The sequence below is a fragment of the Staurois parvus genome, unplaced genomic scaffold, assembly GCF_062004578.1.
Source record: "Staurois parvus isolate SC_StPar_1 unplaced genomic scaffold, SC_StPar_1.0 ptg001177l, whole genome shotgun sequence".
Taxonomy (NCBI): Eukaryota; Metazoa; Chordata; class Amphibia; order Anura; family Ranidae; genus Staurois; species Staurois parvus.
This window is the reverse complement of record NW_028318973.1, coordinates 51,193-70,181: the sequence shown is the minus strand read 5'-3', so window position 1 is coordinate 70,181 and position 18,989 is coordinate 51,193. Positions and strand designations below refer to the sequence as shown.

General features: G+C 41.2%; 1 pseudogene; it reads left to right on the top strand.

Moving 5' to 3' along the window:
* The first annotated feature begins 17,648 nt into the window (after positions 1-17,648).
* On the top strand, positions 17,649-18,572 carry LOC149438964 (olfactory receptor 1L6-like; annotated as a pseudogene).
* Positions 18,573-18,989: the final 417 nt, after the last annotated feature.

Below are 18,989 nucleotides of genomic sequence, written 5' to 3'. Positions count from 1 at the left end.
TACGCCACAAACGCTCCAGCGCACAACTATGTTGTTTAAGATTTCTGGTGTCGTCATTCTGCCAAGGTTTTAATGGTCGGGGCCTGATGCTTTGTGTTGTTAGAGGAGCGAGTCTAATGTGGATGAAAGTGAACTGTTATACAGCAGTGGCCAGGTCAGGGCAGGACAGGGGAGAGATTCTGTTGTAGAGTTGGTCAGTTGCAGATCTACCTTGCATTACTATAAGATAAATTACATTTCAGTAACAGATATAGATGATTTATCAACAATGATATTTATGATTCAGTAGGCTGCATTGATAGAGGATTGTTTGAACCTTAACATCAATAAATATATTCCTTTTCTCTGGTTTGAGAGGATCCATTGATCTATCTTTATATCCTCTGGATAGAGAAGACCTAATAGTAATGGTTTTGTATGATTTATCTCTACACAGATAGGTATTTACATTGGCCTAATACCTTATATTCAGGGATAATTTATGGTACAATATAGTAGGCGCTCTCCTTTCCCCATTGGTACATGTACATTGATATCTGAGCAGTTTGGGACATACTTTATAAATTCGCAGATCAAGGTTACATTTTAGCATTGGGCCTTCTGGTGTGTACGGACACGCACCCTCGTACAGTTTAGACTAAACTTGCAAAGTTACCAAAAGGTTCATTAAAAAAGAACACATGTCACTCCTAATCAACCTTCATTTCCATGTACCTGACAGTCAAAGTAAATAATTATGCTCTGGGGGTGATGTTATTAGTCTCTTGGGTTCTATATCTTCTATAAATTTCTCCTGGTCTCAGGCATGGCATTGGCATGCTGGCAATCTTTCTGTGTCCTGTCTACTGTATGAAACTGGTGGAGGGTCAGACAGTGCTAAGAACAGATACTATCCTCCCATGTTGTATATGTATCGTACTAGATGTGGGGACTGCGGATGAACTGGCAGAAACAGTCTGTTTAGACTTTGTGACAGGTAAGTGGACTTTTCCAAAACCTTACATGTGGTAAAAAATAATAATTTTCTTCGGTATTGTATACATAAATCTTAGATCTTGAAATGGTGGATTGGGCCCCGAGTAGGTACTGGTAAAGCTGCAATCACCCAAATTCATAAATCCCTGTTTTACTTCATTCCTGAATCTTACCTTCAATGTCTTTCTGTTTGTGAACGGAGATCATGAACCCATCAGATTGTTTGACTTTGGTACAAAGATTTTGCAGTCGATAATGGTGGATGTTGGGGATATTTTCAGTATGAGGTGTTATCACCACTAGCATTGCCATTATTTTGTTATATATGATCCATTTTTCCCCTCCTGGACATAACACGGTTTGGAAAAATAAGATCGCCATACCGATTTGTTCAGTCCAGTATACATTTTTTATTAGATGCAATGTAAAGACAAAAACCAGCACATTTTGAGGGCTTACAAATCCCCTTCCCCATATGGAAGAAAAATATATTTGAAATATATTTTTTAAATATTCTTCCCAAATATATTGACATATATTTGAAATAGTACAATTTTGGCCATATTCAATATATTTCAAAATATATTTCAATATATATATATATATATATATATATATACTGCATGTTGAAATGTGTTTTTATTACAAAATATATGAAAAATAATTTTAAAAATAAATTTCAAATATACCGTATGTCTTTAAAAATACAAATCTACATTTTTGGAATGCATTTACAATTATATGTAAAAATATATGTTAGAATGACTTTTTTTATGTTAAAAAAATTCAAAGAATATATTTAAAAATATATATATATATATTTTTTAAAATATATATTTTATAAAATATATTCTTCAGATTTTTTTAACATAAAAAAAAATTATATTTTTACATACATATATAAATGCATTCCAAAAGTGTAGATTTGTATTTTTAAAGACATACAGTATATTTGAAATGTATTTTTAAAAATATTTTTCATTATATTTTGTAATAAAAACGCATTTCAAAATGCAGTATATATATATATATGTATATATATATATATTTTGAAACATATTAAATATGTCCAGAATTTTAGTATTTCAAATATATGTCAATATATTTGGGATGATTATTTAAAAAATATATTTCAAATATATTTTTCTTCCATGTGGGTCATCAGGGATAGAAAATTAAACAACACGAATAGTTAGCTAACTATTTATACTACAAAGACCTTTTGATATATTCCTTACATTTTTATAATAATATTTGTATCTGTTTACACGTAGGAGCTCTGTGCAAATGCGACAAAATCAAGGGAAACACCTGTATTTTTGTCACTAGATGGTGCTGAAGATTATAGGAAATTAAACATTTATTTTCTATGATCACGAGCTCCATCTAATGGTCATATTAAAGTATTTTTGTGATTGGGAAACATTTGAGTTGTAGAGGAAATAGCCTGAGAACATTTGATTTTGCCCCATTTGCCCCAGAACAAATGTATATACAGTTTCAACAGACAAATAGCTCTGCACATTTCTTTTATCAATCGACCCAATGATGTTATTATCATTCCTTTATTGTCAATTGATTGCAAACAAGATTTGTTAATCTGCAAACACAAATACTTTTCCTAACAAATTCATTCAAGACCATGTTGCAAAAGTGAATACACCCCAATGAAAGTCTTAAGAGCAAAACTGAATTTTAGACAACAAAATCCTAATTAACAAGAATTCAACTACAGGTGAGTCTAATTATTCATTAAACAAGTGTCCAGTAAATAGTTGATTATAGAAGGGTGTTACTTAACAAAGAAAACCCCGCCCATTTCATGCTGTCAGCAATGGCACCACAAAGCAAAGAAATATCACAAGGCCTGAGAAATAAAGTAATTTCTTTACACAAGAAAGATGAAGGCTACAAGGAGATTAGCAAAGCTTTACTTATCAGTCAGAATACTGTAGAAAAAGTGATACATAAATTTAACAAAGATGGAACTGCAACCATCTCACAGAGACGTCCAGGCCATCCATGGAAGTTAACCCCTCAACAGGAGCGTCTTCTGATGAGAAGGTTGAAGAAAATCACCATGCAAGTTCACTGCAATTAACTAAAGAAGTAAAAAGCCAAACTGGGATGATTGTTTCCCATGACACAATACAGCGTACCCTGCAGAGGAATGGCAGGCATTAGTGTTGTCCACGAAGGAAGCCTTTCCTAAAGCGCCTGCCCAAAAAAGCCCACCTTGAATTTGACAGGGCCCATGCTGAAAAAGAAGAAGACTACTGGGACTCTGTATTCTGGACTGACAAGACCAAGATAAAATGTTTTTGGATCTGATGGCTTAGAAACTGTATGGTGTCGCAAAGGTGAGGAGTACAAAGAAAAATGCATGGTGCCTACTGTGAAACATGGTGGTGGCAGTGTCCTTCTGTGGGGCTGCATGAGTGCTGCTTGTGTCAGAGGGCTGCATTTCATTGATGGTATCATGAATTCACAGATGTACTATATTGAAAGAGAAGATGCTAGCATCACTCTGTGCCCTTGGTCGTCGTGCACTTTTCCAACATGACAATGATCCAAAACACACATCTAAGGCCACTGTTACATTCCTGAAGAAGAATCGGGTGGAAGGGATTCAGTGGCCAAGTATGTCTCCTGATCTGAGTCCAACCATATGGGGAATTCTAATGAGACAAGTTGAGCATCACTCTCCATCCAGCATCCAGGCTCTAAAAGAGGTGGTTCTTGAAGAATGGAAAAAGAGAGATGTTGCAATATATCACCAACTTGTTCACTCCATGCCTAGAAGACTCGGTGTCGGAGATCGCCGCGCCGCTGGTCCCGGCGCAGGCGCAGTACACCTCCCTGTACGCGAGCGCCGGGACTTGGCCGACCGCGGCAATCAGGTTCGCGCATGCGCAGTAGTGACCGCGGGCGCGCGCCTGGCACCAATGACAGCGCAGGGCGGGATATTTAAACGGCCCTGAGCTGTCATTCAGTGCCTTTTGGTCTTTTGTATCCTGTGAACCTGTGAACCTGTCTGAAGTAAGTTGCTGACCCGGATTGTGCCCTGACCTTGCTGTTTTCTCCTGTTTTGACCCTTGCTTGCCTGACCTCTCTCCTGAATGCCCCCTATTGGATCTGACCTGCTGTTGCTGACCTGGCGTGTGACCCGACTATTCTCTGCCCGCCGCTCTGTACCGCACCGTCCCCATAGTTACCGACCCGGCTTGTATGACCCTGCTCCTGCTCAGCCATCCATCCATCCATCCGTCCCTCTCTACGGGGTCTCCAGACCTCCTCATACCTGGCTCTCTCCCGTGGGAGCCCCTGGCGAATACCCCTACCACTGACGGGTGTCCTCAGTAGTCATGACCTGGTCCTAGGGTACTCCAAGTCCATCCCCACCATCAGGGGCCCTGGTGAACAAGTACCCTGGGGCTTAGACTCCGTGCGCTGGGAACATCCGACCAGTGGAGTGCTAGTGGTACCGCCGGGCGGTCCCTTACACTCGGTGCCGTCCTTACAAATCATGGAGGTCATAGAAAATACTAGATGGAGTAATTTTTGTTGTGGGGCGTATTCATTTTTGCATCAACTAATTGGAGTAAAACTGAAGATTTTGTTATATTATTAACATTATTTTCATGTAATGAGCGAAACAAATGTTCTATAAAACTCAGTTTTGTCAAAATTTTGGAAATCGTTCTTGTGTTCACTGAGATATTGATTAAAATCTTACTTTTTTCAAAAGGGGTGTTCTCATTTATGCTGAGCACTGTATGTGTTTCTGGTGCAGATCCAAGGGGATCATTTTCTGAGATATCTAATTTAGACCTTTGATTCTTAACTAGTTGCCGACCGCAGATAGCCGAATGACGGCTGCACTGCGGCCGGCCAGTTCTGAGTGGACGTCATATGACGTCCTCCCAGAACGCGCTCTCCTGCGCGCCCCAGGGGGCGCTCACCCGGCGATCTCCGTGAACGCTGTGTCCTACGGACACAGCTGATCACGTGATGTGGTAAAAGGCCAATCACTTTTACCACGTGATCAGCGGTGTCCAATGACACGCTGATCAGAGGGAAATGCAAGTGCCGGTTCTCGGCTGCACTTTCCTCACGCTGTCAGATCGTGAGGAAAGTACTGCCGAGAACCGGCAGTTGTCAGAGCGGGGATCGGCACCGATCATCAGGGCACTGATGATCAGTGCCCTGATGATCGGTGCCCAGCAGTGCCACCCGCAAGTTCCGCCCACCTGTGCCCAGCAGTGCACCCACTAGCTCCGCCCACCTGTGCCCAGCAGATCACCCACCTGTGCCCAGCAGTGCACCCACCTGTGCCACTCTGCAGTGTCACACACCTGTGCCCAGAAGTGCCACCTACCTGTGCCCAGCAGTGCCACCCACCTGTGCCCACCCACCTGTGCCCACCAGTGCCACCCACCTGTGCCCACCCACCAGCGCTGCCCACCAGTGCCACCCACCAGTGCAGCCCAGCAGTGCTGCCAGTCAGTGCCACCAGTCAGTGCCCAGGGGTTGTGCCAGTCAGTGCCGCCAGTCAGTGCCCAGCAGTGATGCCAGTCAGTGCCGTCTATCAGTACCCATCATCAGTGTCACCTATCAGTGCCGCCTATCAGTGCTACATATTAGTGCCGCCTATCCGTGACACCTCATTAGTGCTGTCTATCAGTGCAGCCTATCCGTGCCACCTCATTAGTACTGCCTATCAGTGCCCTTTAGTGCTGCCTATCAGTGCCCATCAGTGCCGCCTATCAGTGCCCATCAGTGCTGCCTCATCAACGCACATCAGTGAAGGAGAAAAAATACCTGTTTGAAAAATTTTATAATAGAAACAAAGAAACTTTTTTTTTTTCAAATTTTTTGCACTTTATTTTTTGCATTTTTTTATTTATAGCGCAAAAAGTAAAGCGCCCAGTGGCGATTAAATACCACCAAAAGAAAGCTCTATTTGTGAGAAAAAAATGATCAAAATTTCATATGGGTACAATGTTGCATGACCGCGCAATTGTCAATCAAAGTGCGGCAGCGCTGAAAGCTGAAAATTGGCCTGGTAAATAAGGGGGTATAAGTGCCTGGTAGGCAAGTGGTTAAGCAGCCCATAGTGTTGTTGGGGGAATCGGCACAAAAAAGGTAAAAAGAAGGATGTTCAAGGGTGACCCACCAATATATATCAAAACCAACTATACAGATACATATTTAATATAAAACCCACTTAACAAGTTTTATTCAACATACATTAAAAACAAAGAATATACACAGTATATAAAATACATAAATAAAAAAGCACAAAGGGGTTAACTGTCCATAGTACCGAGTTGAAGTTGTTGTTGACGCGTTTCACGGTTAGTACCGCTTCTTCATAACATTAGGCTGATACATGACAGATATTCAACCACTTGCCTGCCACCCTATAGTAGAAGTACTGCTACAGGGCAACACTGCTGTGCAAAATACGTATTGCATATATATGTGACTAGCATTTCCGGGTGGGAGTACGCGCGCTGCCCTACCCGCGCCGCCATTAGCGGCTAGAGATTTCAATCACCGGGTCCCGGCCACCGATTCCCCGCCGGCACTCGGAGATCATCAGGAAAATTGATACGGGAGAGACTTGTGTTTAAACACAGTTCTCTCTCCTGTCTGCAAGGACATGCTACTCTGTTTTAGCAGAGATGTATAAAACAGCATGTCTCCAAAGTAAAACAGCACACAGCACATAATGTTAAAGAGCACACAGTTAACCCTTTGATTGCCGCAGATGTTAACCCCTTCCTGCCCAGTGCCATTAGTACAGTGTCAGTGTCAGAATGCCCACCGCAGTCCTGCTATAAGTCACTGATCGCCGCCATTACCATTATGAAAATATAAATAAAAAATCAAGTATATATACCGCCATTTGTAGATGCTATAATGTTTACAAAAACCAATTAATTTACCCGTATTGGAATTTTTTTTAGCAAAGACATGGAGCAGAATACATTTTTGGCCTAAATTTATGACGAAATTAGAATTTTACATTTTTTTTTACTGGTTACGTTTTATAGAAAAAAGTCAAAAATATTGTTTTTCCTTTCAAAATTGTTGGACTTTTTTGTTTATAGCACAAACAATTAAAACCACAGAGGTTATCAAATACCACAGAATGAAAGCTCTATTTGTGGGAAAAAAGGACGTAAATTTCATTTGGGTGCAGAGTTGCATGACCGCGCAATTGTCAGTTAAAGTAACGAAGTGCCGAAAAACAAATGGCCTGGTCAGGAAGGGGGGGAAATTCTCTGGAAGGCAAGAAATACAAAATAAACAGTATGTAACGCTCCATCTTTCCCCATGTGGGTAGGTACTACATTGATTTAAATTTTTAAAAGCATAAACGTATACATGTATATTTGTTATTTATGGTATGTTTTGTACTTCTAGACATTTCATGGATATCTGTCATGTATGAGCCTAATGTTAGGAAGAAGCCGTACTAACCGTGAAACGCATCAAGAACAACTTCAACTCGGTACTATGGACAGTTAATCCCTTTGTGCTTTTTTAATGATGTATTGTGTATACTGTGTATACTCTTTGTTTTTAATGTATGTTGAATAATATTTGTTAAGTGGGGTCTACTTTAAATATGTATCTGTGTAGTTGGTTTTGAAATATATTGGCGGCATAAATAGCTTCAAACATGCTTGGGACAAGCAAAGATCTGTACTCAGACAAAAAAGGTAACAAAAAAACCCCAAAAACAAAAAAAAACCCCTCCCCACAGAAAAAAACAAAAAAGAATAAAAAAAAAAAAAAACAGGCAGACTCGATGGACCACTCTGTCTTTTTCTGCCATCACTTTTCTATGTATCTAGTTGGTTTTGATATATATATAAGGTAAATCTTCTTTTGACCTTTTTTGTGCTTTTTGCTTTTTGGGTTTGTGACCCTCCAATATAAATAATAGCATATATTTCATCTACTGCTGCAGTGCCAACCCCACCTTTAGCATTCGTTAGTTCTTGTTGTCCCTCTACTGTGTTCTGTCAGTGGGGAACCTTGCGATATACAGCACCGCACATATTTGAACCCAGGCTAAATGAATTTTCTTTTCGCAAAGTGAATTTTCTCTTGTCTTGAAGTGAGGTGGGGCTGATTTTAATCATCCAATCATGTGCAGTCATTTTTTTTTAACTTACACATGATTGGGTATTCTTTGCAAAGTGAGTGTTTACTTTCTTTCACTTCATGACCAGGGGACTAAAGATGGCTTGTAAATGCCACTAAACAATACCTACCCCCCATCCTTAACCTAAGTAACCACGCTGACAACAAATGGCGTTAATGGCCCAAAACCGGCCTTTCATTACAACCATCAATAAATAAAATGTTTTAAATAACAGAAAAACACAGTATAAATATATGTTCTTACAAGGTCCCAATAGGCATCAAGAAAACGAATGCCTACGTCCTGCTTAACTAGGTTTCCAGCCGCAACATCACCGACTCGGAGACACCACCGCAGATACCCCCACCAGAACAACTGGAAGCCGTACTTCAGACGGGTTCCTACAAAGTGCCTTTTCTTGTGCCCACATTAACCAATGAGGACTTCGCACCCCGCCGGACGTCCCCCAGCACCAATATGGCACAACCACCACCAAGACAAACCATCCAACAACGGGCGGGTGGGAGGGAAGTTTGCCCTGTGAAAACTCTCTTCAAACTGAAAACCCCCTGCCACACCCTAAAAGACCACCCCTCGTAGCTCCCCCCACTCCTTCCTTAACTATTTTTGACTCCCCCTTATGCTAATGGAACTTTGCCTCTCCCAACCCCCTTTAACCCCTGTTATGCCGACCATTTGTTCAGGTCTTCTCTCTTCTTACTCCGGGCCTTCCTTTCACGAAGACAAGGGAAAATTATCTTTGGAAGTATACATTCTCTACTCCTTTAATAAATGAGGGCCATTCTTCTTCTGACAACAAATCTTGATATCATGATTAGTTGGTCTTGCTATGCAGCATGGATGATGCCAGCTGATTTCAAAGTGCAAACCTCTTTATTTTTGTATGATCGCATAGAAAAGCAATGTTTCGGGACCATGTAGGGACCCTTCTTCAAGCTACCTTCAATGATCTAATCATGAGCAAGCAAAAATGCCTTTTTTAGTTTCCCATAAGATTGGGTATTATGCCGTGCAATGGACCAAAACATCGCTTTTCTATGTGATCCTACAAAAATAAAGAGTTTTGCACTTTGAAACAAGCCTTTTGATGTGCTGGCGATATATTCTGTCCACGTTTTATGCTGTCATCAGAAATGAGTCGTTACAACACCTTTTAATCACGGGATTCCAGTATGGTATGCAAGAGAAATGTACAACATGTTTGCTCTGCAGCTTGACCCCACAGCTCTGTATCTGTCATCCACTCATTTCTGGTGACAGTTACACCCTATTCACTGTATATTAGTGATGCACCGTTATATTGGCTGCTGAAAATTATCCGTCAAAAATCTGCATTTTGCCAATAGAAAAAAAAAAGGTGCTGTAATGCCTATGAAATGTGTTGGCATTGGACCCTTTGTTATTTTTACAATAAAGCATTGTTGCCCAAACGCCAGGGGCATGAGAGGTGACTTGATGTGTCATTTCTCTAGGTCAAAGAAACAAAGTCACAAGATATTCTGCTGAGAGCAAGATAAAAACTTGTTTATGGAATGAAACGTGTTTATGACACATTAGGAGATAAAAACCTGTTTAAAGACGTCTACTTGCTTGAGAAGTTAGAAATCTTTAAGTCTGGGGTAGATGAGAAGAAGTTTTGGGGTAGATAAGAAGCAAAAGTGTGACTTTTCAGATAGCAAATATGGTGGTTGAAAGTGACTCTGTTATCTTCATGGAACCCTTCTGCTAGCTCCTCCTATGGTGGGTGTGGTGCCCACCCAATATTGGACAGCTTCCAGAAAACTGTTTTATAAGGTGGAGGTCTGGGCGAGACCAGTAGAAGCCCCCCTTAGTGGCCAAAGGACACTCTGACGCGAGGATTTTTGCCCAGGCTATATGGGCTCATCGACTGGTCGCGCCTATGGCTTCTCCATGACCTCCTGGGCAGTTTGGTTCAGATGGAATCTGTTCCTTTCAGCTTCTAACATAGTTTTGGTAATGTACTAATTCTATGCTGTGACGCTGTCAAATGATGTGTCTATTTCATGCTGTAATGCTCTGCTCTTATTGGTGTGTGTTATTATGCAGATTGCAGATAACGGATCAAAATGCTCACACTAATGTACAAAGCTGTCCATAATACTGCCCCAAACTACATCACCGACCTAATATCCAAATACCACCCAAAACACACTCTCTGCTCTTCACAAGACCTCCTTCTCTCTAGTTCCCTGGTCTCCTCCTCCCATGCCCACCTCCAGGACTTCTCTAGGGCATCACCCATCCTCTGGAACTCCCTAACCCAATCCATCAGACTATCACCTACTCTCCTCTCCTTTAGGCGCACCCTGAAAACCCACCTCTTCAGGGAAGCCTACCCCGCCCCCTGCTAATTGCCAATCTCCTCCACTCTTCCCACCACTCCATCCCTCACAGCTTTTCCTCCCGTACCACTATCCCCTCCCTCCTAGATTGTAAGCTCCAAGGAGCAGGGCCCTCAAACCCCTCGTGTATCGCATTGTATTGTTATTGTGCTGTCTTATGTATTGTCTCCCATTGTAATGTACAGCGCTGAGCGAACTATTGGTGCTATATAAATACTGTATAATAACAATAGTAATAATTGTGATGACTATAAGATATATCCTCCTGTGTGTCATGTGATAATAAAAGTGGAGGTTTTGACAGTGCAGGAATATAGCAGTTGGATTTTGATATTTCTTGGAGTACCGGGTGAATGCTATAATGTGCCAGGGCAGGTGTTCATTGGGTAGATGGTCTTTCACGTGCGTAGAATATGTAATGGTTTAAATGCTGATTAAAAGGTACCTGCATGACTACATGTTGATTGTGTGCGTGTATATGACTTGTTTTTAATTATTGCACCCAGCATTTCTATTACAGGTGCCGATAATGATAATTGACTTCAATGCAAAATCGTTTCCCATTGACTTCAACTTTTGTCCCTTATTGACTTCAATTCAGAAATGCTCCCAATTGACTTCAATGCAAAATTATGTCCCAATGACTTTAATGGAAAAACGCCCCCCCCCCCCCATTAACTTCAATGCCAACTTGCGTCCCACTTCAATGCAAATACGCCCCCTATCGACTTCAATGCAAAAACCTGTCCATTTCTGTACATCCTGAATTTTTGGTTTTGATTTCGGGCTAGAATTTTCATTTTGGTGCACCACTACTGTACATGTTAATTTTTCAGTCTGTTGTAACACTTCTGAAGAAGGAGGATCACCCAACCCCCACCCCACCCCCACCTCTACAGAAGAGCAGTAAGTTCAACTGTCTTTGCTTTAATTTCATTATGCTGATAACGGTATGGAACAGGTTTGACAGATTTTCATACTGGATGTGCACATTAGCATTTTGGGATCCACCAACAGATTCTATTTGGTAGTCATGTTATTTGTACTAAAACTTGATGTTTCCATTTTATCTTAGGCCACCAAGATGTGCTGACATAATTCAGATCTTACAACATAGACAGGGTAAGTATATAGTTATTGTATCATTTGTACTTTAAAAGGTATATAAGATAAAGTGATCGTTCAAAAGTACATTCCTATGCCAATACAAGTACTACAGTATTGGGGTTTCTAGTAAAACAGTGTTAAGATGCCAAGAAAAACAAAAGTGTTTATTATACACTACCTAATCACCTGGTGCAGATTTTCTCAACCTTTGTACCCAGGGCAAAACCTTAAAATAATTTTCAGGTCTCCAGGAACTCTTTACCAAAACCAATTAGATGATGGCCAATTAGAAGAATACCTTAATACAGTGATGGTCAAAATGCCACTCTTACAGACAGCTGAAAAGTTCATTGTTGTCATGCAGCTGGATCTCCCAAGAGGTGCTGGCTCCAAAGCTCAGAGTACCCATATAACCTCTAGAGGAAACTGATTGTTCCACAGAAACCTGGTTGGGAGTGGCTGCCCATGAGGCTTTCCAGATTTTCTCCATCAGGTAGAAGGTCAATTGGTAACAGCTCAGGGAACCTAAAGCAAGCTCTAGAGGAATGTTATTGTTCCACAGAAACCTGGTTGGGAGTGGCTGCCCAAGAGGCTCTCCAAATTTTCTCCATCAGGTAGAAGTTCAATTGGGTCAGCTCAGGGAACCTATAGCAACCTCTGGAGGAATGTTATTGTTCCACAGAACCATGCTTGAGAATAGTTGCCCTAGAATCTCTCCAGATTTTCTCCATCAGGTGGGAGGTCAATTGGCCACAGCTCAGGGAACCTCTAGCAACCTCTGAAGGAATGTTATTGTTCCATGGAACCATGGTTGAGAATAGCTGCCCTAGATGCTCTCCAGATTTTCTCCATCAGGTGGGAGGACAATTGGCCACAGCTCAGGGAACCGCTAGCAACCCCTGGGAAAACCTTATTGTTCCATGGAACCCTGGTTGGGAATAGCTGCTCTCTAGATTTCTCAACTGTCAAGCCCTTGTTGCCAAAATGTTTAATCCTCCAAGCCTGTTTTGATCTGGTCCTGCTCTGTTGTTAATAGATACCAGGAACACATTTTCAAATTGTATACAGTGCAACTCAAGCATAAAGTGTGCATCCTAAATATAACTGATACATCACCCATATGACACAAATGCTTGCCTAGTTCCATGAGCTTTTTTCTGGCTAAAAATAAAGTGGTCACTGGGTGTCCTTTGGCAGTCCCACTGTTCCCTAGTGGATGGGACCATTCTATGTTACTGTACAAAGAGCTGGCATATGAGCATAGAGGATGCCAAGTTCAAGAGAATTTGGGGCACCTGGTTAATAAGTACTACAGGCATGCACTGGGCCTTGGTTCTGTCTACACCTTCCTTTCACTACCGGGTTTTAGAATATAGCCGTGTTCTGATAGTCCCATTTTGAAAATAAAAAAACAAAATAGAAAATAATAGAGTAGAAAAAAAGAAAATAATAGAATAGAAAATAAAGCATAGGAATAGAATAGAAAGAAAAGAATATCACATAATTGAAAAAAAATTAAATTGATTTGAATAGAACAAATATAGCCATCTTCCAAAATTCGAATTTTGAAAAGAATAGACTAGAATAAAACAGAATAGAATAGAGTAAAACAGAACAGAATAGAACAGAAAAGAATATAATAGAATAGAAAATAAAGGCCTAGAAAAGAATAAAATAATAGAATGAAAGAGAATAGAAAATAAAGGAATAGAATGGAAATGATTAGAAAAGCGTTTAATAGAATAGAAAAAATAGAATTTAAAATAAAAGAATAGAATAGAAAGAATATAGCTGTCTTGAGAAATTTGAATTTCTAAAAGAATAGAATAGATTAAAACAGAATCAAATAGAAAAGAATAGAGTAAAACAGGATAGAATACAAAATAAAAGAATAGAATAGCAAAAATTGACAAGAATAGAAAGAATATATTGTCTTCCGGATTTCAAATAAAACCAGATACTCTTCACAATGAATTTTATGTTTTTGATTCAAATTATATTCGAATACTTCTAATCCATTGGAGAAATTTGAATCCGGTTGAAAACTAAATTAATTTTGTTACGATTGCGACAAAACTAATTTATTCATTCTGCATATACTTACTAAAAAAAATATGAATAGCAATTTAAAAAGTAGAATGAAAAAACAGTTTTTTCTGTAATATTCACCTTCAAACCAAAGCTGTTCCCAGTAACATTAGATGTCCTCAGTCTGAGCCCGGGTTCACATACGTGTGGCTCCGAATATTGCATGTGATTCACACAGGAAACGCACCGCATTCCTGTGCAAATCACATGCGAATTCTGTGCGGTGCGATTGGAGTCATACATTTTGTATGGCACTAATCGCACCGCACCCGCACCAAAATGATATAGGACCCTTTTTTTGGTCCGCACTAGAATCGTATTGCATAGGTATGCACACCTATTCGATCCGATTCTGCACACCGCACCGCATTTTGCGGACCGCTTTCAGGGTGTCGTTAACTCAACATACACACTCGCAGCGGTTCGCATGAACGGGGTGCGATTCTGATGCTGTGAAGAATTCACACTGAAATCGCTGCAAATTCCACACCTCATCAGTGGGAACCTGGGCTGAAGCCCGACAAGAACCTGCACAGTGATGCGCTCATCTCTCTGCCACTCCACAGTACTTTCTCATCCTATCAGCATGCTCCTTGCAAGCACATGAACTGATTGGCTCCTTGCGCTGCTTCTTCTGTTTCATTCTCCAGCTTCTCTCTACAGGAATTCCAAAGAGGCTGATATCAGGAAAAAATGTGGTTTTTAAATTTTACTTTATTAAATATAAAAGTATATAAACAAACAATTACATACAGGGGAAACTCGAAAACTTAGAATATTGTGCAAAAGTTCATTTATTTCAGTAATGCAACTTAAAAGGTGAAACTAATATATGAGATAGACTCATTACATGCAAAGCAAGATAGTTCAAGCCGTGATTTGTTATCATTGTGATGATTATGGCTTACAGCTCATGAAAACCCCAAATCCACAATCTCAGAAAATGAGAATATTGTGAAAAGGTGCAATATTCTCGGCTCAAAGTGTCCCACTCTAATCAGCTAATTAAGCCATAACACCTGCAAAGGGTTCCTGAGCCTTTAAATTTTCTCAGTCTGGTTCAGTAGGAATCACAATCATGGGAAAGACTGCTGACCTGACAGTTGTAAAGAAAACCATCATTGACACCCTCCATAAGGAGGGAAAGCCTCAAAAGGTAATTGCAAAAGAAGTTGGATGTTCCCAAAGTGCTGTATCAAAGCACATTAATAGAAAGTTATGTGGAAGGGAAAAGTGTGGAAGAAAAAGGTGCACAAGCAGCAGGGATGACCGCAGCCTGGAGAGGATTGTCAGGAAAAGGCCATTCAAAAGTGTTGGGGACTTTCACAAGGAGTGGACTGAGGCTGGAGTCAGTGCATCAAGAGCCACCACACACAGACGGATCCTGGACATGGGCTTCAAATGTCATATTCCTCTTGTCAAGCCACTCTTGAACAACAAACGTCAGAAGCATCTTACCTGGGCTAAAGAAAAACAGACCTGGTCTGTTGCTCAGTGGTCCAAAGTCCTCTTTTCTGATGAGAGCATCTTTTGCATCTCATTTGGAAACCAAGGACCCAGAGTATGGAGGAAGAATGGAGAGGCCCAAGGACCTCGAGTATGGAGGAAGAATGGAGAGGCACACACTGCAAGATGCTTGAAGTCTAGTGTGAAGTTTCCACAGTCTGTTGATTTGGGGAGCCATGTCATCTGCTGGTGTTGGTCCATTGTGCTTCATTAAGTCCAGGGTCAACGCAACCGTCTACCAGGAGATTTTGGAGCACTTCATGCTTCCTTCTGCAGACGAGCTTTATGGGGATGCTGACTTCATTTTCCAGCAGGACTTGGCACCTGCCCACACTGCCAAAAGCACCAAAACCTGGTTCAATGACCGTGGGATTACTGTGCTTGATTGGCCAGCAAACTCTCCTGACCTGAACCCCATAGAGAATCTATGGGGCATTGCCAAGAGAAAGATGAGAGACATGAGACTGAACAATACAAAAGAGCTAAAGGCTGCTATTGAAGCATCCTGGTCTTCCATAACACTTCAGCAGTGCCACAGGCTGATAGCTTCCATGCCACGCCGCATTGAGGCAGTAATTGCTGCAAAAGGTGCCCAAACCAAGTACTGAGTAAATATGCATGCTCAGGGGCGGACTGACCATTTGGAAACTCGGGCACTGCCCGAGGGGGCCCCATGAGATGCCCCTGGTACCTTTTTCATAGGCTTTTTTGAGTTTGGGCAAGGGCACGTGGGCCCCATGATCCCCTATTGCCCGGGGGCCCCATGAGTTGTCAGTCCGCCCCTGTGCATACTTATACTTTTCAGAGGTCCGATATTGTTCTATGTCAGGGGTGGGCAAACTTTTTGACTTGAGGGCCGCAATGGGTTCATATATTGGACCCGGGGGCCGGACCAAGAGTAGATGAATGATGTGTGTGTGTCATCCATAGTAAGTATAGTAATATTCCCCCATAGTAAGCATAGTAATTCATCCCCCATATAGTAATTCATCCCCCATATAGTAATTCATCCCCCATAGTAATTCATCCCCCATATAGTAATTCATCCCCCATAGTAATTCATCCCCCATATAGTAATTCATCCCCCATAGTAATTCATCCCCCATATAGTAATTCATCCCCCATAGTAATTCATCCCCCATATAGTAATTCATCCCCCATAGTAATTCATCCCCCATATAGTAATTCATCCCCCGTAGTAATTCATCCCCCATATAGTAATTCATCCCCCATAGTAATTCATCCCCCATATAGTAATTCATCCCCCATAGTAATTCATCCCCCATATAGTAATTCATCCCCCATATAGTAATTCATCCCCCATAGTAATTCATCCCCCATATAGTAATTCATCCCCCATAGTAATTCATCCCCCATAGTAATTCATCCCCCATATAGTAATTCATCCCCCCTATAGTAATTCATTCCCCATATTAATTCATCCCCCATATTAATTCATCCCTCATATAGTATTTCATCCCCCACAGTACTATTCCCCCCCAAGTAGTAAGCCAAGTCCCCCCTGTGTCAATTCACTTACCTTTGCTCCGCGCGTTCCTCTCACCGTGTTCCCGCGCCGTTCCGGTCTTCAGGGCGGACTGTGAGAGGAGCCTAGCTCCCCTCACGTTTGTCACGCTGCCCCGCCTACACACATCCTGACAGCCAATGTATCACGCTCCGCGGGCCGGATTAAAACGTCCGCCGGGCCGGATTAAAAGGTCCGCCGGGCCGTATACGGCCCGCGGGCCGTAGTTTGCCCATTGCTGTTCTATGTACAATCCTTGTTTTATTGATTGCATGTAATATTCTCATTTTCTGAGATTGTGGATTTGGGGTTTTCATGAGCTGTAAGCCATAATCATCACAATGATGACAAATCACGGCTTGAACTATCTTGCTTTGCATGTAATGAGTCTATCTCATATATTAGTGTCACCTTTTAAGTTGCATTACTAAAATAAATGAACGTTTGCACGATATTCTAATTTTTCGAGTTTCACCTGTATATAAAGGTTTTATTTCAAGATGCGTCTTTTATTATCTGTCTAAAGTTCAGTCTTAAGTTTGACTGCAAAATGGCATTAGAGACCCCACAAGCATGTTGTCCTTGTACCGAGGCAAGTAATGTAATTTTAACCTGTATGTATCTTGTATGTTTCATAGTGTCATGTTCAGACAATTCTTTGTTATAGAAAATCAAAACAGCTATCTATAGAACCACATGAACAGCATAGCCCTCCTCATCGGATCATCTAGAGATATATTTGTGACTTGTCTCTTGGTTTACACGATGTGTCGTATGTTCTACGTGTTATTCTGTAAACTGTGTGTTGCATCCTATGGTTTATCAGTATAAATGCTTCCAAATATATTCTTACCCTGTTGTGATCTCCATCATTTAACCACAATCATAACCAGTCTATATACACATGGAACCCCCTGAAAATCAGACTCTTGCTGGCTTTGTCTTGTTGGGGTTCTCTGATATGCCTCAACTTACCCTTCCAATCGCCTCCTTCTTCTTGGTTTCATATATCCTCTGCATTGCTGGAAACACCTTCCTCTCTTTTCTTATTATGTCACAACGCCAGTTTCACACCCCGATGTACATTTTGATGGGAAACCTTGCCTTTGTGGATGTATGCCTCACCTCCATTATCATCCCCAGGACCTTGTATGGCCTGTTCTCTGGCGACACCCACATGCCCATCAATGACTGCTTTGTCCAGTTCTTCCTGTTTTTGGCAGTAGGAAACACAGATGGTTTTCTGTTGACCTTCATGGCTTTTGACCGATATTGTGCCATTTGTTTCCCTCTGCGGTACCTGATAATTATGAACAGGAAAATTTGCATCTATCTGGTGGCTTTCTGTTGGATCACATCTTTTTTCCGCTCTACTTTTTACACTGTGCTCACTTCTTCACCAGCAGCTCTGTAGTTGGGTTATCCAACACTTCTTTTGTGATGTCCCAGTAATAATGATGTTATCCTGTACAGATATTTCAGCAGCTTTGCACAATGCTGACTTCATTGAAAGTTCCATCTTCATCTTTGGGCCGGTGCTCTTCATCCTGGGGTCCTACATACTCATCATCAGAGCAGTGTTGGCTCTACAGTCATCCCAAGGAAGGTGGATGACCTTTTCTACCTGTTCATCTCATCTCACCATGGTCATCCTCCTCTACAGCACACTTATATTTATGTATTTCCGGCCAGGCTCCATCTACTCACCAGCCTACGATCGGGCCATCAGTGCAGTGTACAGTGTACAGTGTCATTAACACTCAACCCCTTTATTTACAGCCTGAGAAACAAGGAGGTCAAAAACGCTGTAAGAAAACTTTTAAAGTAAACAAAAAATTGCTTCAGGCTTCAGGAATACTTTATTACATCTAGGAAATGTGATGATGTTAGACAGACAATCGCTAGCATGTGTTCATTCATTATAGATGTACAGGCATTTGAGGTTTCCATTGTACCTATGAAAAAATATTTCTATGTAGTAATATGGATAGTTATCTACTGGCCATTATGGCCTGGGAATGGTATGTTCTCATGTACCTACTCTTGACAACCATCCTGACAAAGAGGACATACAGTGAAGGAAATGCGTATTTGATCCCCTGCTGATTTTGAATGTTTGCTCACTCACAAAGAAATGATCAGTCTAAAAATTGAATGTTCGGTGTATTGTAACACTGAGAGACAGAATAGCAACAACAAATTCAAAAGAAATGCATGTCTAAGAAATGATGCACTGATTTGCATG